This window comes from Cynocephalus volans, chromosome 13 (assembly GCF_027409185.1).
Source record: "Cynocephalus volans isolate mCynVol1 chromosome 13, mCynVol1.pri, whole genome shotgun sequence".
NCBI lineage: Eukaryota > Metazoa > Chordata > Mammalia > Dermoptera > Cynocephalidae > Cynocephalus > Cynocephalus volans.
In genome coordinates this window covers 87668603-87692271 of record NC_084472.1, presented here as the reverse complement: position 1 = coordinate 87692271, position 23669 = coordinate 87668603, and the positions used below count along the sequence as shown (strand labels likewise).

The window sequence follows — 23669 nt, the reverse complement described above, 5'->3', positions numbered from 1 at the left end:
TGGTTTTTAAATAGATCTGCATTTGAACTGCCACTTAGGACTTCTATGACCTTGGGCAAGTTATTTAACCTCTCCATGCCACATATTCTTCATGTGTAAAACAGGGTTAATGATACCAAATCCTCAGGGACTATGAACATTAAATTAGACATCATGCACACACACATACAATCACACAAATTGCCTGCCATACTAGCTTGCTCATAGTAGGAACCCAATAAATATTAGTTTCATTTCCCTCTCTTCCTGATTCATTTACATTACCAACATGTAAGGAAAGTCACTAAAGCTAAATATAAAAATATATAAACATATAAAATAGCAAGTCTTAGATTTCTCAAATCAATAATGCTCTTAAAATAACTAGTTTGAAAGAGTAAAGAAACATTAAAATTAATCATTTTGAGTGTTTAAATGTTAGATTAAGCTTTCATCCCTTGTTTAAGCTAATTACTGAGGTTTCTGAATTTTTTTTACTGCACACTTCAGAATAACTCAAAACATAAATGGGAGGAAGAGTAGCACAGATACGAATTTAACTTCAACTATCCACTGTGTAGAACTATCTGGGACCAAGTTTCTGGATCCTAACCTAATTGATATTTGTAGACAATTTTGTCCTTCACTTTAAATGTTGCTTCTTAAAATTTTGAGTGGACATCTCTTTCAGTACAGAATCAATTATGCCCTTTCCAGATTCTTTTAGATCTCACATTTTCTCACCATTTGTTAATAGTACGCTACACCTTCGGCAGGTCAGCCCACCTGGGAGACAGGCTCCTCCCAAAGAAGGAATCATTTGGCATTTCAAACACATGGGTTTGTGAATAGTTTGTTATCTTTTGTAGTGAAAGATAAGCTGAGAAGCCCTCATTCAGATGGGATATAATTGGTCTTTTCTCTATCATTAAGAAAAAAAAGATAGAAAACTACAATTCTTGGAAAAATATAAATTACAAGGATATGCAGTTCAACTAACTGTTCAACTACTACACTACTATAAAACTTGACCGCAGCAAGTCAGTGGTCAGATGGGATGAGGACAGTAATTATATCTTGGGCAAAAGTTAGAATATTTAAATATTTAAATATAAAAACAAATATATCTTTTTCACATATTAGAAGAAACAGTTTTGACATTGCAAGTAAGAATGAAAAGACAAAAGAAAAGTTTAATCAAATCAGAGACGAAGAGATAAAAATCGCTAGTTAACAGAAAACCTTTGTTATATTTCATATGTTTCTCTGCTCTCCCAAAGCATGAGGAGAATATGAATAGCTTTTTACCTAAGGGATATTCACCTTTCCAGGCTAATTTTTTGTCAGGTACCGCATATGTACATACATCAGTGTCTAAGATTGGCCATACATAATATGATGCAGAAGGTTTTAATGAGAAAAAAAATTAAGATACCTTCCTAACCATATTACTGAATATTAGGTTTCAGTGTCTGTAAGGTAAGGGAGTAGACATAAAATTGTTCATTTGGCAAAGAGGAAAGACTGAGTTAAGGGGTCTTATGCTTTGGGAAAATTTGGCACCTGAAGTGAAAAGGCTTAAAAATCAGATGCTTTGAAATAAATCACAAAGTTAGATGGACTAACACTCCATTTCCTTTGAAGGTTTAGTTCCTAACCCAAGTTATCAAGCTGTTGTGGGTTGAAAAAGTGCTGTAAAAGCTAACAGCAAAAATGCTAGACATCTTCCCTAGCAATAGGCAACCGAGCAAAGGAAGAAAATGTTTAAAAATAAACTTTAATCATTAAAAGGATCAAAATCTAGCTCTTATGTTAATACACAGCAAATGAGTTTCATTTTTCTAAATGATTTATTAAGACTATAAAAGCAAACTGGGATGTACTTATAACAGGGCTGCCCTTGCTGTGACCATTTTTTATTTTTTTATTGATTCAGTATCATGTATGTACTGGAACCAAGTGTTAGCTTTCTCCCTAGTCGAGCTCTATATTTTTTTTAAGGACTAGAGGAACTTTGAACTTTCTTCTTCAGTTGATCCTAAATTTAGACAAGATTTAACTTAGGGGAACAAAAGATACTTCATATAATTTAAAAATACTCTTTAAAAATACCAGGAGTACATACATTAATAGGACCCACATTAAAATAATCACATGGTCTTAAACTCTCAAGTCTAACCTAAATACCTCATTCTATAGTTTAATCCATGTCTTCCTTTCCCATCTTTCACCAACACTAGGACCAGATGGTCACCATCCATTACATCTTCAAAAATGATTAATTTACCTCCCTTTACCTTTCTCTTCTCTCTTCTAAACAATTCAATTTTTCTTGCGGGTTTTTTTTTGTTTGTTTTTTGAGTCTCATTTTCTAATAATTTAATTAGCTTGGTGGCTCTCAGAATACTCTTCATGTTTCAGAATAGTTCAGCGAAGCTGAATTTTAAAAAAAGGTCCAACCAATGCAAAATAAAAGAGTTTAAATATGACATAGTGAGACTGAGAGATCCTTGAGAGTAGGGAACAAAGTCTTGTATATCTTTGCAATATCTGAAAGATAATAAATGATGAATTAATGGATGAGCAAGCACTGGAACTCCAAATGCCACTCACTACTGGAAAGCAAATTAAGAGGTACTTTTTTGTTGTTATTTTCAAGTGATGGTGGGGGAAAGAAAAAAGCTAACACTGGGAAAATTGCTGCCAAGGCCCAAGCTGATGAAGTCTTATCACTCCCAAATGTCACATATCACTTAACCTTAAATACAGTAAGAGATGCAACCTTAGAATAGTACTGCATGGTTATCAAATTTTATTAGTCTGCATAATGAACAGGGGGTCATATTAAGTCAGGTAACATGGTAATAATCTTTTGAATGCGTCTTATCAAGTTATATTTACATTTAAAATTTTATCCTTATATATTATTCCCTCTCCTTTTGTACATATTAAAATAGATTCACTGCTCTTTATTAGGACCATTTCTAATCATCACAGTTTAAAAAGTTATTTCCTCATGCAAATACACTTAATTGAGCAGGTTCTTATTTGTCTGTAGAGTTCATATAGTTACATTTTTATAAAAATGTTTATTAGCATGAACTGAACATTAAGTATGGACCTAAAAAGTAAGAATCAGCAAAGGTTAGCTGAGAGCTCTGTGTAAAAGGGATAGCTTTGTCATTTTTCTCTTATTATGGGGAAAGGGAGGAACATTATAAAAAGATTCTTTTTATCAGAAATTACTGAAACCATCTCCCACTGGCTTGCTCCTGAAGTACTGCTTAGCCCCTCCAATAGAAGTTGAAATGAACATCTTTCCTTCCTAGTCCCAATACCTCGGGACATGTTTTCATTGAACAGTTACTTATTTAGTAGCTGCTCTGTATTAAGCACTATATTAAATATTGGGGTTACAAAAATAGACACCTTTTATTTTAACCTCAAATGGTTCACATTAAGAGAGGACAGATTTACAGTGATAGAAGATTCTCCACATATCCCTGGTGTTATTAATAACTTGCTTCTAGTGATGAGAACTCAGGACATTTGAAAGAAACATTGTAAGCAAGCCTCAGAGGCTAACAATTAAGATCAGATAAGGTTTCATGAACAAAATCAAGGATAAGTCTACAAAATGTTGAAATTAACACCTGCAAAAGATGCTACCATGTGAGAGAAAAAGACACAGATTTGTTATGACCTGAGAGAAAAGACAGATTTATTAGAGCATGAAAGAGAATAAGGGAATAAGAGTTACTTCAGGAACTGTGACCCTATTGTTTAGTTTTAGTAAATAGAAGCAACAGCATACCAATATATGAAATTCTGTGGATTAGATCTCAACAAACAGATCTACAAGTATAGTTACTTTTCATTTATTTTGTGAAGCAACGTATACTCAAATACTTACATTGTGTATTTAAATTTATAAACCCATATACATACATAAAACAACATGACTTAGGAAGTGCTATTTTCTGTTCAGAATCCCATGTTAACAGTTTATGTTGACTTTTTTAACTTAAAATTTCCAAATAATTTTATGGTCATCTTGGTTAATTTTCTTTTAAAGTTATTCTTTGTAAAATAACAGGTGTTGGATCTGCGTAGAATTTTTATAATACCTTTATCTATTTTCATACACGAAAAGGATTCCAATACATAATTGTCATGTCAAAGGATTTCCATTTTGATTTCTTATTACATATAAAAAAACCTGTCAATTCCTAAGTGAAACCAAAATTTCTTATTTTCTTTGCCAGGATATATTACTCTATAATCAGACTAAATTAAAAAGAGGGGAAAACAAGTTATAATTAGACTTCTTCTTCCAGAACCCTATTCCATCTGTCCTTAATGCCCTAATGATTTTAGCCATACTTGACAGATTACAAGTATCCTATGTTACTTTGTATTCTCTGAAAGACTAATTCTTCTAAAGAAGAATGCATAATATTTTAAAAGAAAACACTTCTGAAAGAATCTCAAAGGGGAGAAAATTAAGCAAAGAAAACACTTCAAAAGCAGGCTCCTTTGTGAAAAGTGCTGAGCCCTGGAAGCGTGACTTCAACAATGGGTGGACCGCTTCTGTGGTTCTCAGATGCTGACAGGCCTAACATTTGCCTTCTGATTCTCTAGAACTCACCAAACACACATTCCTAACCTGAAAAACACTAGAAACTAAGCACTTAAAGAGTTTTAAAATCCCACAAGATGAGCTGGAAAATTCAAACAACACACTCCTCCTTATCCAGAGGGATTTTTATGCTATTACAGACTTTATCTTAGAACAGTAGCTACTCACCCATCTTTTATTGGAAAGGAACTAAAAGAAAATGCTTTATTTTTAAAATGTGAGTTTCCAAATCATGAATTTGTCTTCCAACCAGATTAATTCTTTGAAGTGAACTTTTTTGGTCTGTAATTACTGTGCTGACATTTAACTTGATTGTAACATCTACTGGCATGCGTGTGCACATGCACACACACACACACACCCTTCCCATCACACACCTGCTCATACATGCACATACACACACCAGAATAATACATAGTTTTGGGGATATTAAATTTTTCTTCAGCGTCACTGGACACATTGGAATTATATCTGGGGACAGATTTTTACCGTTCTATCTTACCTTATATCCTCTACTGCTCATTTAGTTGTTATTGCTGGATTGCAAAATAATAGGGAAAAAAAATCTCTTTTCCATTTTGTAAAAGCAAATGACAGGTCCTTTAGAAAATATAAAGCAATCATGAAAATAAGAGTATAGTTGCCATGGCAGGGGACAGGGTGAGGTGGGAAGGGGAGATTGATAGCATAAGAATAGAACAAGAATAACTCGGAAGGATTTCAGGCGGTGTTGATGCTTCCTCTTTAACATAAGGTTGGCAATTGATAGTGACTGCTGTGTTAAGAAAGATTCCAAGGATGCCTTTGGGCTCAGTAGGAAACAATGCCATGACCCATTACTGATATCTGTTAGAAGTATTAGAAGTGGGAGTGTTAACGCATGTGCCACACGTCTGCCATCTCTGCAGTATAACATCTAAATCAGGTGACTAACCAATAAAAGCCAGAATCAATTGGCCCACCTGCTCTTGGGGTCATGGAACTGTGCCTTTTTCCCAACAGAGTTGCAGAAGCACAGTCAGTGTGCTCCTTGTTTTTCACTCCAAAGTTTTAGCAATAAGTGTTGGAGATGTTAGAGTCTGTGTTCTAAATATGGACGTTCTTCAAGATCCTAAAATTTGTGTTATCTACTGCGAATATTGTACATTGGAAGGCATCTCATATTCCCTAAAACAAGAGCAGAATCTGGTTTGAATTGGAAGAATTCCAAATGGTGAGTCATGGTTGCTATCTTTTTCTATTCCAATCAGATATGGAAAGGAAAACATTTTTAAGAAAGATGGCAAATAATTGGGTCAGAAAAAGAAAACTGTTTATGTGGCTACTGTAAAGCATTTATTTCTTCTTAGAGCCTTAATATCTGTAATTACAAAATATTCCTAGGAAATTTTAAATAAAGAGATACCAAGTGAAAAGTTTAAAATATGATTTTGGTTTCTTACATGATGCAAAAAATAGAGAATTTAATCAAACTATGAAAGTCAAAAGCTGTCCTCTTCTTTCTATGGAATGGAACACAAATGGTAACTGTACCAATGCACATTAGATAAGAGCTGGTAGTGCACTTGGCATTTGGCATCAAACTGGCCTGGATCAAAGCAGCACTTAGCAACCACATCTGGTTGTCACAGAGACTGGACGGGGTGGAGGGTAACATATATATTCAATAACTGATGAGCCAGGTGAAGCAGATGACATGGAAGGAACTAGAGAGGAAAAAACTAAAAAATCAAAATACAGGTTAGGATATTATGCAACGGAAAGTGTACAGGCTCACTATTTTATTTTGAAGGAATGTCATTCATTAACATTTAATAGTAATAAATTCATATTCCTGATAGCATATAAACAATTTATTAAATAGCTAAAAAGCACAATGAGAAAAGGTAACTATAGTATAGTTTACAAATAAATCTATAAAACACTATACTCTACTTTCTATTAACAACAAACCCAAGAAAATCTAAAATTAAGAGCCTGCAGTCTATTCTGGACTAAGAATGTTTGCTTTGCAAACATCCCTGTGTTTTAACATAATTTGCTGTTCTACTAAACATAGGCAGATTTAAGCAACTACAGGTCAAGATCTCTGCTTGTTCATGAGAATTAATCACATAAGGTACATCAAGAAATAGAAGAGGAGATATTTATTTTGTAAAAATATGCATATTCAAGATTTAGAAAACTAACACATGGGATTAATTCAGCAGTGGATCATACAGGTCAGATGCTACAATTAGAAACATGATACAAAACTGCAATTAAAGACTTTTAGTCATATGCCTTCAGGTATATAAGATTCTAATACGGATAGCTTTTGAAGTGATCTCTGCTAATGAGAGGAGGGGCCTATGAGGAACCTTTTCAAAAAACAGATAATGCTTGGACATTCTTTTCATTATCCATAAGTGACTTATCCATTTTCAGGATGATCTGTGGACAAATTAAATCTCTGGTATGCTTCCCTATTTTTTCACACATTTCCAGACTATTTCAGTTGCAGATAGCGTGGATTTTCACAGAATAAAATCTTAATTTAATTAACCAAAGCAAAATACAAATAAGAAGGTACATTTTAATTCATTCAAGGATTCAACAAATATTTGTAGTGCACCTAACGTGTGTCTGGCCAGGTGGTACCACGCACTGGTACCGGGTGCTAGGTGTACAGTAGTAAACAAAACAGACATGGACCCTACTATCAAAGAGCTTTTGATTTTTCTAGAAACAAAAACAAATAACGTATCAATATAATTCTTATGAGAAGAAGCAAAGAGGACAAAGAAACGGAGTAAAAACAGGGGGCCCCACTTAGATAGGGTAATGAGGGTTGTTTCTCTGTGGAACTGATGTTAAGCTGAGATCTAAAGACAGAAAGAAATCTCCATACCAAATGAGAGGGGCAGAGTCTTCCAAGAAGAGGGAACTGATTGCGTAACACCACTGGAGAGAGAGACCTTGGTAAGTTTTGTAACAAATAGAAAGCCAGAGGGCAGGGATAAAAGTAGAACAAGACTGGAAAGGGAGGCAAAGGCCACTTAGGCCTCCCTGGGTCTTTCAGGCCATGGGAGCTCTTGAGAGCAGGATAGAACTAAGAATTGGCTTTTGACTTAAGAAAATATTCTGGCTGCTAGAAACCAAGCCAGGAGGCAACTGTAGCAGTCCAGGCAAGAGATGATAGTGAATGGCTTAGACCTGGGTGCTTATGGTGGGGCTGATGACAGGTGATAAATTTGAGATACGTATAATTATGGAGATGCTAACAACAGATAATTTTGCTGATATATCATTTATATAAGACTATGCATCTATTAATGAATTCTCACAAACCCAAAAGAAGAGTTTCCATGCAAACCACAGGCACATCAAATAAGTAAACTAATTTTTTGTTGTTGTTGTGTTAACTTTTTTCCCTCAATTTTAGTTTAATCATATGACAGAATCACAGATCTGTAATTGTGATTACAGATTATCTTGACTAAATACCACGACTCTTCTATGAGGGGCAGCAACTTTCAATTACTTTTTATTTCCCTAGAAATGTGGAGGAAAAGTAAATCGCTGAGGGGAACTTAGGTGAAAGAGATCTAGTGTGCAAGTTTTTGGTATCAACTGTTAAAGATTCTGAAGTACTGGCTGAGAGATTCTGATCTACCCCAGCTCTTGTTCAGGTAAGAAAATCGATGCCAAGAGGTATGTAGAGATTTGCTCAAATTCACCCAGATAAAAACTAATTACATATTAAGCAAAAGACACTGTCCTGAATGGGGTGGGGCATATATTGACTACAGGTCCCTGATGTTGACAAACCCATAGTTTGTCAAGCTAACCCATAAGTCCTCTCCTTAAAAGGATATCTTCTTCTTCCACTAATCCCTGAATTTCTTGCAAAAGATGAGGAGGTAAGGAGAAAATGGGTGACGACTTTTATTTGCTAGAAGAGTGAAAAGAAGAAAGGGAAAGAGCATAGGGATAGAGTGGAGAGTTGAGAGGTTGCCTATTTTAAAATCCCATAATGTTGTGTTGGAGGGGTGATAGAGTTTGGATGTTACTGTCCCCTCAAAACTTATGTGGTAATCTGATCTTCAGTGTGGCAGTGTTGGGAGCTGTTTGACTCATGGGGGCGGATCCTTCATGAATGGATTAATGTTCTCCCTGTGGGTGGAGGTCCTGAGTGAAATTTCACTCTATTAGTTCCCACGAGAGCTGGCTGTTTATAGGACCCTGGCACCTCCTCTCTCTCTCTCTCTTGCCTCCTCTGGCCATGTGATCTGCTTGTACCCTTCACTTTCCACCATGAGTAGAAGCAGCCTGAGGCCTGCGTCAGATGCAGCTGTCCCAGAATTGTAAGCAAATAAACCTCTGTTCTCTATAAATTAACCAGTCTCAGATGTTTAGTTATAGTAATGCAAAAACGGACTAATATATGGGGCTTGGGAAAATGAGTCACAGGGAGAAATTGAGCTAGAACTTGAAAGGTGAGTAGATTTGAAAGGGTGAAGAAAAACAGAAATGGAGGGGCAGAATTCCAAATTCCAAAAGGAGGCAAATGTGTTGCTCTCTTTTTTACATGAACAATTAAGAAATTGCATATATGGAACTTCCTGAATACAATATTCCTTATTAGCTATATAAACCTACTTATTAAACTATAAATTGAAATCTGATACCTCATTAACTTAAGTGTTAGAGAACATTCTGAGTAAAACTGACAATATATTTATTACCTTTCCCTTTATTTCAGTTTTTTGAAACATCCTCACTTCCTTAAGCAAAAGGCACCACAGGATATTCTGGTTCTTAAATACGAAGATAAAAGGCAACCTCATTCCCCCATTTAATTCAGAAGGATTAAATTGAGTATTAAATGATCTGAGTTGGTACTCAAAAGAATAAAACAAGCCCTAATAAAGAGAAACTTGGTAAAGATTCCTTTTCTACTATCCTATAGTGACAGTATATAAATCACTTGCAATGGGGTAGCTGATAAAAAACAAAAATAAAATACATTTAACAGGAATATTATTCTTCCTATAGATGCAGTACCACCAGAAAAGTATGTATCAAACAACATGACATATAATACAAGTTCTATCTATCTCAAATTTTTATGTTTTGGGGGAAAAATGATGAGACCATAAAGATCTTTTGTTTTTAAATAAGAGGGAACAGAGGTCTAAATGACACCTCAGTAGCCTAAGGTTAGAGGTTATTAGAAGTAGTAATGCAGGGCCGACCGCATGGCGCACTCGGGAGAGTGTGGCGCTGGGAACGCAGTGGCGCTCCCGCCACGCAGGTTCGGATTCTACATAGGGATGACCCATGCGCTCACTGGCTGAGCGTGGTGCGGGCGACACCGAGCCAAGGGTTGCGATCCCCTTGCCGGTCACAAAAAGGAGAAAAAAAAAAAAAAAAAAAGAAGTAGTAATGCAGATCTCCTTGTGCTTTTCCCCCCTCTTATTATAATATTACTTTACCATAAAATTAACATACATCAACTATGAGGTAATAAAACTAAACTTTTTAAAGATAAAACATGCAACTCCCAAATAAAAGCAATGATCCTACCAGATACAGCAGAATAAGTCCATGAACTCCTTGACATAGAACCTTTCCACTTCCTCCTATTGAATTTGTTCAAATACATGATGTTTTGTTCATTTATTCTATGTATTGCTATCCATTTCTTCTCCTGGGCTATAATGTTGGGACACTTCTCTTTCTCTTTTCTATCTATCCACTCATCTATCCATTTATTCATTAATGGATAGTGTTTGTTCCTTCTAGTTTGAATATAACAGGCCAATCACGAGCTAGATTTACTTAGGACTCCTTTGTTATGTCACGGACGTCTGGTATGGTTTCTAAGTTAGACTACTTGGGACCAAACTCTATTTCAAATTCTTACTGGCTGCATGACCTTAGATGATTCACACAAACCTTTTCAGGCCTTGTATTCTTCACATCTACTACACAAAGTTGTTCTGAGGATTAAATAGCTTAATGCATAGGCAAAAGTTAAAACTTTCATTTATAGCAATATGACAGACTAGATCCCCTAAACAATTCTTCTACTAAAATTAAATAAAAATACAGAATAAAAAAAATTTTAATCATTTTTACTTGTATCACTGAGTTTGTAAGAAAGTAAGGAGTACTAAGAGGTCAAAAACTAGATAAACCAAGAACCTGACCTTGTGCTTTATCACTAAAAGAGTACATAGAGCCTAGGGTTCTGCCCCTTCAAAGGTAAAGAGTTTAATAAAGAAATCCTCCCATAAAGTGAGACTCCCAAAGAACTACACTCTCAGTGCAGGAAAAACTATAAAGAACCTACTCCATATAAAGTGACACAAAGAAATTTGCCTGTCTTGACCTTGGCCCTAGGTGGAGGAAAAAAACCATCTCCTTTCAGAATTTATAACTAGGAGGTAGCCCTCAAATGGGTCTGCCCACCAAATCTGCACTACCTGTGTGTGAAAACCTCCCAGATAAGATGTGCCTCAGGCACCTGGCAGAAACAAGGGAAAATCCTCTGTTGAAGAACTCACCTATAGCCAGGCCTCAAAGAATTTCCACAGATAAAGTTCCAATGAACATGACCTTGTAGTAAAAAAATTACAAAGCAATCTTAGCATGATGTAAGGCACATAATAAGCACTCAACGTTTTTAAAAAGGGGGCTCTGTTATAAAATACTTGGTTGTGGTTTCAGTATCATACCCTCAAACTAAGTAAGTACTCAATAGATGATAGTTGCTATTTGTGGTGGTTGTTACTACTTTTATTCATGATGGCTCATTAAATGTTGCTGAAACTAGATTTCTCTATTGAGCTTGTGGGCTTTGAGCAATTGAAATGTGTTTTCTAATCCTCTTTATCATATTAGGCACTGAACTGCTAGTAATGTACTCTCTACTATGAAAACACAGCTTACTCTTCATGACATATTACATAAAATAATGTCTGTTAAACCACTAACAAAATGCCTGGAAAAGAGCATGGGTTCAATAAAAGTTAGTTACTGTCTAACTTTTCTTCCCTTGGCCAACTGCATGATTGAAAATGTTTGTACCTTCCTATAATTAAAAAAAAATTTAATTCCGTATATTGTTTTTTAAAGATGCTTGAGTGCACAAGTGACAGATTTCATAATATTCTGCTATTTTGAGGTTTTAAGGAACTTAAGGAAGTCCAAAAGTATTTCTTTCTGTACACACACACACACAGAGTTTAAAACTTTGAATTACTTTCCATGGCTTTTAGGAGAAAATCTAAAATTGCTAACCCATAAGATAGCACATAATATTTCCCAACTGAGTCTTCCAACTTTAACTTGCCATATTAAGTCATGTTGGATGTTTCTTGATGTTTCAAAATCACCATGCTTTTCAGAGACCAAAATAGAAGTTAAGAATTTAAGTTGTGAAGTCAGACTTCCTGGGTTAGAACCCTGGATACCATTTACTACTTGTTTGAATTTGAACAAGTTATTTAAACTCTCTTGGTTTTAGTTTTCTCATTCGTAAAATGGGATTAGTAACAGAACCTGCCTCCTTAATATAATGAAAGTGTTTAAAACTGTGCTAGGTACACAAGTAGTGCTCAGGAAACATTAGCCATATTATTCTCTCTGCCTAAAATGATCTATGTATCTTTCATATGTGAGCAAATCACCAATTCCTTGGGGAAATCCTCCCTGATCCTCCACACTATGTTAGTTCCTTCTGTTATGAGCTCTGTTAGCATCTGCAGTTCCTCTTCACAGCACTTTGCAAAATAATATTAAGTTCTCTGAGAACAAGAGCCACATATGTACACATATCTCTTTTGTTCACCAGAATAGCCCAACTCCCAGCTCAGTTGTCGGCATGAAGTAGGTGCTCAACAAATACTGCCAAAGCAATTCTATCATCCTGTTTTCTCATTCCTTTGTGAGAGATGTGGGATCACTGGACAGATATTTTTTAAGTGAAATTTTTCATTGGTGCAAATACTCTGTTAGCATTTTCTTGCTGTTCCATACAGTGTCTTGAATTTTAGTCCCTCTTTCCTCACAACCCCCCATGGCTTCACAAAAACTCATGTGAGAAATGCCAGGGGCCAGAAAGTAAAATGAACAAAAGCTACAAGTAGAGCTAAGGTTATAAAGCTTTGAATTTATATACAACTTTTGTATCAATCCTAGATTTACTCTTTTCTATTCTTTACTGTGGTTCTACTCTTTCCCCACAGTAAATTGGATATGAATTAAGATGAGTTCTTTGAGAGTATTAAGAACAGTGCTCAAGTCACATTATGTAACATTCTAGAGTAAATAGGCCAACAATGATTTCTACAAGCAAAAGAAGTATTTTGAGGAAAACAAAACAAAACAAAACAAAAAACCCAAAACAAACAAAAAAACAGAGCCAGTGCTGTCTTCTCAACTACCAAGATGAAACACTGAATTAGGAATACATATTAGATTATGTGCAATGATTGTCCTTAGAGGTTTACAATTTGATTTACTTTAAAATTTTGTCTAAATAAACAAGCACTCAAATTCTTCAACACAGCATGGATCTATGATCCATACATATGATTCTGCTATAAGATTTCTTGAACGTAGTTTCAAGTGTTATACACGATGCTCACCTCGGCATTCTATTCATGCATATTTAGGGAGCAACCTATTCTTTGATCAGTTTTAAGGGGAGAATTCCTGCATACTGTATGACAGTATTCATAATATAAATAAAATCTTAAAAGAGGTCTTGGCCTAATTACAGTCCTGTGTACTTTATTCTATTTCATGTATCTTTACATACTTTTTAAAAATTTTTATTGATCATACATATTCATGGGCTACAGAGCTGACCATCAGCACCTGTGCCCAAGATGTGATGATCAAATCAATACTATCAGCATCCTCACAACCTCAAAGTATCTTCGCACTGAACAATTCCTCCATTATTCCATTAAGCAGATCTTCAATGTCCTTCATTACTGTTTTTCTGATTTTTATATATTTTTGGCTTTACAAATTTATGATTAAAAGCTGAATACTTATTAGAGAATACCTAATATCAATTCATTCTTCAAATATTTACTGAGCACCTACTGTGTTCCAGATCCTGGGGATACAGCAGTGAAGAGACTAAGGTCCCTGTCCTCATGAATATCATACGCTACAGTAGGCTTCTCCAACAGTCTACCTGACATCTCCACATGGATGCCAGGAAGACATATCAAACATAATGTGACCAAAACAAAATTCTTGATTTCTCCCCAAACTCAATTTCACAAGCACTAAATCTTCTCCATCTTAGTAAATATTCATAATTATATTACTAGAACCTAGAACAGTACATGACACATAGAAGGCACTCAATAATTATTTATTTCATGAATGAATGAATGAATTTAGTTAACAGGTGTGCTTACAAAAGAAATTTTAATGCTGTATAAAAATTTAATATCATTTGAATGACCTTAAGTGAATCACAAACCTGGTTTACATATCCAACATCTTCCTCACCACTTCTGATTAACACTTGAGCACGCTCAATTCTGTATAATCTTAAAAAACAAAACCAAACCACAATACTCCATGGACCACACATGTGCTACCACACCATCCCTCTGCTACCCATTCAGAGTCAAACTTCTTGAAAGGGTCATCTTCACTGTCTCCATTTCCTCACCTGCCACTCCCTCCTTAATCCATTCTACTCTGGCTTCCATTCCATGCCTCTTGAGAAACAACTGCTAAGATCATCGACGGTCTCCATTTAAGTAAATCAAGTAGACATTTTTTATTTTTTGTCCTTCTTGGCATCTTGAGAGCTTTCTACACCACTGATTATGTCCTTCTTGAGATGCTTTTTTCTCTTGCTTTCTGTTACACCATATTCTTCATGTCTCAGTATTTCCTCCTTGCCTTTCTCGTTGTACCTTCTCAGTTTATTTTTGTAGGATCTTGCCCCTTTACTGAGCCATTGATATATAGAATTACTCAGGGCTCTCTTTTTACACTGTGCTTTTTTCTTATGCAATTTCATCTACACCCACAGCTTCAATTATCATCTATATAATGATCACTTTAAAATTTATATCTATAGCCCTGACATTTCCCTGGAGCTACTAAGCCATACATCTAACTGCTTACTTGATATCTCCACTGGGATGCTGCAAAATGCCTCAAACTCAATATGCTCAAAACAGAACTCATGATCTTCCCCTAGCTCCAAAACCCTGTTAATTTTTAGTATACCCCATTTCAGAAAATGGCATCACCATCCATCTTTTCATGCAAATCATAGATGTATCCTGGAATCCTCCTTTTCACTCACTCTTACATTCAATCTGTATTGGTATCTTCTCATAACTATGTTCCAACATCCACCTACTTCTCTTTAACTCCACCACAACCTCCTTGCAGTCTTCAATTTGTTCTGTATTATAATCAAAGTAATAATTTGAAATACCAATCTGGTCACATTCTTCTAATCCCCAGCATTCTTTATTGCTTTTTGGCTAAAAATCAAAATCCTTATACACAGCTTACCTTTGCATTATGCTCCTTTGCTCTTTGTGTTCCAGCAACCATGATCTTCTCTCAGTTCCTCAAACCTGCCATTCTTCTCCTGCTACTTTTGCATATACTCTACACCTCACCTATAATTCTCTTCTTTCTCCACTCCACTGTCCTCAGTTAAGTCCCAATCACCCTGCAAATCTCAGCTTAAGTAACAGTTCCTCCATAAGCTCTCTCAATAGTGACTACACATTTATTTCTGTGATCATTTCATCAGTGTACCTTGTCAGATTAGGAACTCCCTAAGGTGTGGGACCCTTGTCTGGATTTGCTTACTTTTGTATTCTCAGCACTTAGGAAAATGCCTCATGTGTCTAGGCACTCCATAAATAATTGTTAACAAAACTGTTTCATTAAACTCTTCCTGGGTACACCTTTGACAACACTTCTGTACTCAAATTCCTGCCCACTTCAGTCTATTGCTCTCATCTGCTTAATAAGGGGTGTGAATCTACCTGTCTAAAATGTGAACTTCTTTTCTTCCCATTCAGACTTATGGCAAAATCATAGCGTATATAGTTTTTTTTCTGACCTCAGTGGGCAGTTGCCATATTCAAATTCAAGACATTTAAGAACAGCCCTCTAACAAAATATGAACTTAAAAAATAGTATCTAAAAGTTTACACTGGACCAATTAATTTCTACATTTAAACTATAGTGTCAGGCACTACCAGCATTTTTACTCCAGTTCAAAAAGAACAGCCAAAAGCAAATGGAAAGTGCTTAAGAAGCCTCACTCAATGAAAAATAGTTAAATCACTGGGAAGATTACAAACAAGGCACTCACCAAAATAGCGGTCAGTGAGCAGCAAGATATTCAACTCTCTTCCACAGACAAACACATACATTTCACTTTGCATTTGTGCATATTCACAGAACGCCATGACACCGTATCAAGCACTGGGAAACCTCAGAAGATGCTGCAGCATACAACATCACAGAGACAGGCACACAAATGTATCCACAGACACCCAATACCAAATTAACATGAAGTAACTAGTCGTAGCTATATAATTAAACACAGGTGGAAAATGTAGAATTGCTAGAGAAAATGAGGTTACGCAGGGACAGTATCAAAAAGAAAAGTTATGAACAAAGGCAAAAAATGCTTTCATGGTGAGAAGAAAGGAGGGCATTCTACATGTGAGCAAAAAAGGTTTGCAAGTGTAGAGGCCAAGAAATAGGAGAAAGCAAATTGCCTGAGTCGTAACGATAAATAAACAGTTTACTTGACTGAAGTTAAGAATTTGGTTTAGGGAGTAATGGACCATGAAACAGAACGATAAAGTAGCTGGTACAAATCACTGGCAAAAGACCTCAAAGTATGTAATTAGAAAACTGAACTAGACAAGAAAGAGATCTTACACAGAAGAGAAAGATACCAAGGATATTTATAAAGTGAGAATTTATATTCTGAAATTACAGATTTTTAAGAAACCATCACTGACACACTTTGATTTGTGTAAGAGTTCCAGAGGATGCTGAGAGAATGGGAAAAGGACAAAACAGGAGGTCTATAAACTAGACAAGATGTTCTTTAAGGAAAGAAATAGTAAACATGGATCAGAGCTTCCTAACACTTACCCATATTGTACTTTCTTACAATCTTTATCTCTTCCTAACTGAAACACATGGTTAACTGTATTTATGTCTTTTATTCTTCTGGACACTCCTTCAAAGTACCTAGCATACTGATATCTTGCCAACTGTCAGGCTATTAGTGAATGATCACTGAATGCATAAAATGCAAACGAGTAAGGGAAAAAAAAAAGGCTCCCTGACATACAGTGGAAAAGTATCTAAGATATTCCACCTGACAAACAAAATATCTAATAGTTATGTGAGTTAAACCTAAGCTTTCTGATACCAGGAGAGGCAACAGATGAATTTTTCCAGGATATGGGATGAGAAGTAGTAACTTCACAGAAACTTTCACCATGAGCTAGCAGAAACAGGCTCTGTGCTAAGGAATGAAGCCTAAAATAACATAAAATATTTATGTGTGCACAGGGTTCTTCTAAGTCATCAAAGCAGTAAAACAGGGCCGAGCCTGTGGCGCACTCGGGAGGGTGCGGCGCTGGGAGCGCGGCGACGCTCCCAGCGGCCGCGGGTTCGGATCCTACATAGGAATGGCCGGTGCACTCACTGGCTGAGTGCCGGTCACGAAAAAGAAAAAAAAAAAAAAAAAAAGCAGTAAAACATGGGTGCTTGGCCTGAGGATGAGCAACAGTCACTTTTGCTTATTTTTTCCAGCAAGTCAGTACTTTTTCTTGGTAGCAGGAAAAAAAAAAAAGTGTGTACCTTTCCTGGTAGCCAGGATTTGATCCTCTGATCCACTTGTGAGCTGTCATCAGCTACTAAGAAACCTCACAAGATTTCTAACTGGAATTTCACTGAAGCTAAAAAGCATGGTACATATATTGGCAGCTATTTTGCTCAGATGACCAGTAGAGGCATTAGCTGTGACAATCCTATTCAATGGTCTTGCAGCCCGACTGTTAGAAAAACGCCACACTGATAGAAGAAAAACTTGAGAAGCTATTTGGATGTTAATTTTATAAGAATGGCTTACAAAACTCAACAGACTTTTCCCTGGACAGTGCCAGCTGACACTGGTTGCCTCAACATAATTACAAGTTACAAACTTGATCTGCTCAGAAGAAAGACTTGCTGCAAACAGAAAATAAAAGTAGTAATAATAATAAAAACAAAAATATAGTTAACCTGTGCAAATCTTATGTCAATTAAAATGTGCCATATTTGTTTATGGCTTTTATCTCAACTCCCAGTTGAAGTTTCTACATATTGAACAGAATTCTTCGTTGTTGTGAGGCCAACATGCTATCTTAGGAATATAGGTAATAGTAAATACTTGTATAGTGGTTACTGTGTGCCAGTCATTGTTTCAAGTGTTCCCCACATATTAACATCTTTACTTATTTAATTCTCACATTAATTTTGAGAGGCAGGTACTATTATTATTATTATTAACATATAATAATGTATAACAATCATTATGGATTAAATGCTATTACAATAAGAATTCTTCATAAAAAAATGTAAAGATTTATAAGCAAAAATCTTTGGCCTATATATTTTAAGAAATATATGATAAAACAAAATAAAGCAGCAACAACAACAAATAACGGTCACTTGGGAGACTATTTAACAACTCTCTCCTCTACCCAAATGCTGGCCCCTACGAAGTATTCTGCCTTTACTATAGAGTCTATGAAACACAATAACCACAATAGTTCTCTTTTTTAAAATAGAAATACCAGCAAGAATTTCAGGACACACACCAAATTTCATCAAATATGTATGTGATGGACAGAATTTGAAAATAAGTACCAGGTTCCTCTGAGATTTTACTTTCCATAGGAAAAGTGAAAGCTTTTCTATTTGAAACTTTCTACAGAATATCCTGAGTGAGGCAGGGCTAATAATCTAAGAAAAATTTACAGTGTGGTTGTTGTTTTCCTATTAACTCCACACTATCTTTTCCAGATAAACATATTTAAAGGCTGAATTTCTCCATTGGGCTAATTTAGGGAGGGAGCTCTTCCATTCCAGAGCAATCCTGACTCTTAATATATTAAAGATGTTTGTTACAAAACAAAATCACAGACTAAATTTTGGCTTGCTTAGACAGGTGAATAAGAATAACATGGTTATTCCAGAGACCATTTAATACATGAGGAAAAAAGATCTATTTTGTGATCCGGCACATCTCTAAGCATACACCATTGTGAAATCAGTGACTGTCCCCATTTTCATTTTTAATTAATTCAATTACAATTAGAAAACATAATCTGGTCTCACTTTTCAAACCAACATTTCCAAGTACTCTCCCAGTTATACCCTCTGCTTCGGTTCTGAGGTACGCAAGCTGACTTTTATATAATGCTCTATAACTAGGGTGACCATATAATTTACTGCCCAAACTAGACAACTTTTGAGAGTGAAAGATGTTGCTAGTAGTCATTTTGCTGGTGTCATATGGGCACCATCTGGGGAAAACCAGCACATGTGCTTAATTCTTTCTGTTCCCAAGGTGCTTACACAATGCTGTCCTCCAACATTACATGTTTACTCTGAGCTTTTACTGTTCCCTCCCTGCCTTCCACTTAAATTGAACCCATTTTCAATACTGTCCTCATACAAGGAAATAAGACTTGAATTGAATACCTGCTTAGCCACTTACTATGTAATCTGGGCAAGTTGTTCAATCTCTTTACAGGTTTGTATTCTGGAATTCTGTAGAATTCAAAGTTCTATCTCCATCACTTATTTTATTTGCATCCTTGGGTAATTTATTTAATATTTCTAAACAACAGGTTTTTCGTCTATAAATTGGGGGAAATATACTATCTCTTTCATGGGCTTGGGAGAAGAATATATAAAATAATGAATTCTAGTGACCAAATGTTTACTGTCTCCATTGTGTATATACATTACTTTTCTTTTTCTAATTAGGTTTAAAAACTCAGCAGTTTTAAACCATGGTATATTTTTCATCTGCTAGCTGCCTGTTTATCCAGCCTTTCTGCTTTGCACGACATCAGCAACAACAAACTATTACAGTACCACAGCCCTCTGCTCCTCATCCTTTTTCCCAACTTTGTGACTTTATGTTGCCCTCTGCTGCAGAAATGCCATTTTCCTTAGATGACTCCTATTTATCCAGTAAAACTTAGCTCAGCTTCATCTCCTAGAGGGAAATTTCCCAAGCTGCTTCTAAGCTGGGTTAATTCTCCCTCTACCACCTCCCTAAATAGTTTGAGATATTCCTATTATCGCACTTTTACAGATACAATGGTATTATGCTATGATGTCATCATTAATCATCTCCCCAAACAGACTTCAAATTCTTTGATGTTTTTATTCATCTTTGTATTCTTAAGAGTACACAGCACACAGTTCTCAGTGAGCATCTATTGAACAAATGACTGAGCAAGCCAGTTATACTTTAATTTCTTATCACTCAAAGCATTTACCAATGTTAAACATACAATGGCAATGAAGTAACCACTTAGTGGCGTGCAGAATATCAGACTATAACATATCCATGAAAAGACAACCTTTTATGTTGCAAAAACTAGTACTTCAGGAGTCAAGTATTCTTTCTAAGTGAGTGGCAACAATTTTTGTAGGCTACCTGGAAAAATATTTGACTTAGAGATGTAATTTTAAGAATAGACTGAAGGTCCCTATTCATAAGAGAGTAAGAGTCACTCCTAAATAATTAAGAGCTATATTAATTAGAATTAGAAGTAAAAACACATCCACAGGAGGACTAATAATATATACATCATAAAAGGACAGGATTCCTGCCACATGAAAGTTTATCTGCAACAATACCGTGAGACATAATTCTTTTTAGTGCTCACGTACTTAGGGAGGCATATTAACATGACTCCCTAGCACTCAGATCACAATCAGGGAATCACTTGTGCCCTTGGAAAATAATGCTCGTCTTTTGTACTGCATAAGATGCATTTATTATTCCCATCGGATTTATTATCTACATTATGTAGTGAACACCAATACCTTAAATCTCCTTAGAAGGCTTGTGAGTGAACTCAACATACTTTTCATTAAGGTTGTAAGGTCTATTGGAAATAAATAACTGTATCCAAGATTTCATTTTTTAAAGAAAATGACAATTATAGGAAGGGAAACATTTAATATAATGAGACTGATCTGAAAGTAAGAAGGTAGTAAACTGCTCATCCTGTTGGTGCATTATTAACTCTTTCTGGTCACTTGGGTAACATTTTGAGAGCTGTACTAAAAGAGGTAATTTACTAAATTGTACCCTAATGGCCGGAAAGAGTTAATGTGGTAATCAAAAATGAGCAATTTACTTCTGATCAACTAATCAAGCTCAGTAAATTTTTTTTATTAAAATGCCTCTGATACTGTTCAACTGAAATTTTAATTGGAAAACCAAAAGCCATTTAGCTGAAAATATGGCAGGGTAGATATTACAATCCAAGAAAAGTAATGGCATGCCTAACTGAAGAAAGACAATAATAAAACAACTATTACTGCAATTATTAACACCAATACCAATGACACTACTAATTTTGAATGTCTATCACGTGCCAGTTGCTATCTAGGTATTGTGTGTGTGTGTGTGTGTGCACGTGCACGTGCGTGTACAAAATTAAATCTTCAACATGGTAGTCTTTATTACCAGAAATGGAGGTACAGAGAGGTAATAAGTTGCTGAGCCATGCCTAGAAGTAAGGTCTGTTGGATATCACAGTCTATAATTATTTTATTATATGTTAGATAGCCTCCCAATACATTCAGACAAACATTTTAGCTTACTACCTATCCAAATGATCTGGAATATGTTGAAAACAATTTATTAATCAAATACCCACTCCAAATAAATCCTGATTTAGTCTTAGTGCAAATAATGCTTGTATTTTTCCTGGGCTTTGGCATGTGTACAAAAAAGAGTTAACACAGCGGGCCTGAGACAGCTACTTACAAGGTTGGCCCTTGGCTGGCATCTGGGAACCCAAATTTCAGAAGGGTTCCTACCATTCTCAGACTAATAAAAGTGGTCCATCATGTTTCAACTGTTTATACAAATAGCGTGGTTTATGCTGACGCTGCTTTCCTTCTGTGAGTTTGGAATTTTGGTCCATGCTAGGCAGAGGGTGCTTACATGTCTAGCCCCCAGTAAAACCCTGGGCACTGAGTCTCTAATGAACTTCCCTGGCAGACATTTCACATGTATTGTCGTAATTCACTGCAAGGATCAAACGTGTCCTGTGTGACTCCACTGGGAAAGGACTATTGGAAGCTTGTGCCTGGTTTCCTCCCCACTGCCTTTTCCCCTTACTGATTTTGTTTGGATCCTCTCACTATAATAAATCTTAGCTGTATGACTATATATTGAGTCCTGTGAGTCCTCCTAGCAAATCATCGAACCTGGGGGTGGTATCGGGGATCCCTGACACTGTCTCTTTTTACTTTATGGTCATTGTGAACACTGTAAACAACTAACATTGTCTTTTATAAAGGCTTTTGGAATGCAGAGAACAAAATCTGTAGCACACCCAGTGCAAGGTTTAGGTCTCTAGGATTTACAAATTTTAGCATTTTAACTTCATTTCATAGTCCATTTTACTTCTCTGTTATCTTTTTATTTGCTTTTGGACCTAACTTTTTGACAGCTAAAAATAATTTTAGTTATTTATAATAAAACAATAGCTAACATTTCTTATTGAATGTTTTACAAGTATTTACACAAGTGAATACCCCCTCTTGAGGTACTTTCCTCTCTTGGTTTCCATAGTCTCCTTGACTACTTCTTACCCAGCCTCACTTCAATGGTCCATTCTCCCAAGGCCTGGTTTCTTTTTTTTTGGCCTTTTTCGTGACCGGCACTCAGCCAGTGAGTGCACCGGCCATTCCTATATAGGATCCGAACCCGCCGCGGGAACGTCGCGGCGGGAACGTCACCGCGCTCCCAGCGCCGCACTCTCCCTAGTGCGCCGCCACGGGCTCGGCCGCAAGGCCTGGTTTCTAAGCCACTTTTTCTCCGCTATCTATGCTCTCCATAGGTCTTCTCATCTAGTCTGGTGCTTTAAAAAATTCTCCCTGAGCGATAGACTCAAATCCACCAGTCCACTGGACATTTCTTTGGGATTTAAACTTGATATGTCCAAAGCAATCAAAACTCTTTGATTTCCACCTACTCCATTCCCATTTCAATTAATGAGCTACCCTAGTCTTCCTCATCACAGTAAATGGCACCAATCTCCACTAAGTATGCAAACCAAACATTTGGGATACATTTCTGACTCTTTCGTTTTCATCAGCATCTACAAGGGAATTCTTAAGCAAATCCTGCAAGTTCTACCACTGAAACAGATCCACTTCTTTACAACTACACTCTAGGCCAGAAGTTCTTGTAGGCCAATAAATACTTGTAGGGACTTAAATGTCTTAAGTGCTACGGTTTAGGAACAGTGCTCAAGGCCAAGCAATACAGACTACTGCAGGACTTAACTGCTTCTACTTTTAACTTATGTATTCTCCGTCTATTTTATATATCCTTCTGAACTACCTTCACTTCTTTCTCAAACCAGACAGTGTGTAAGTAAAATAAAACACAGAGAAAGGCGAAGTTCCACTAAAATCTATATTGTTTCTAAAAGTAATACACTGGAGAGGCAGATTGTTGAAAAGTGTGACACGTATAAAATTTAGAGATAGTTTCGATGACAAAAAGAAAATATGAGACTGCTATTCTAGTTTCATTGAGTAATATTTTTTCCTCATGGACCCCCCCCAAAAAAAATTAGGAAAAAAGTCACTGAATCTGAGATGAATATGTTTGTGAACAGTTTGAGATAATGAAAATTACATTATATATCTATAATGTAATTTTAAAATGTAGGAAATTTCTCACCGACCAGTCTGAAATGCCCAGTTATCAAAAAAAGTAAGT

At 36.0% G+C, this 23669-nt stretch overlaps 1 protein-coding gene and 1 pseudogene across 2 annotated transcripts in view; both read right to left on the bottom strand.

Annotated features, from left to right (window-relative positions):
* Positions 1–16080, bottom strand: part of LOC134361712 (TLE family member 5-like) — a 29447-nt pseudogene extending 13367 nt beyond the window's left edge.
* The window catches only part of TENM3 (teneurin transmembrane protein 3), a 335936-nt gene that overhangs the window by 227341 nt on the left and 84926 nt on the right, over positions 1–23669 (bottom strand). The window lies entirely within an intron of this gene.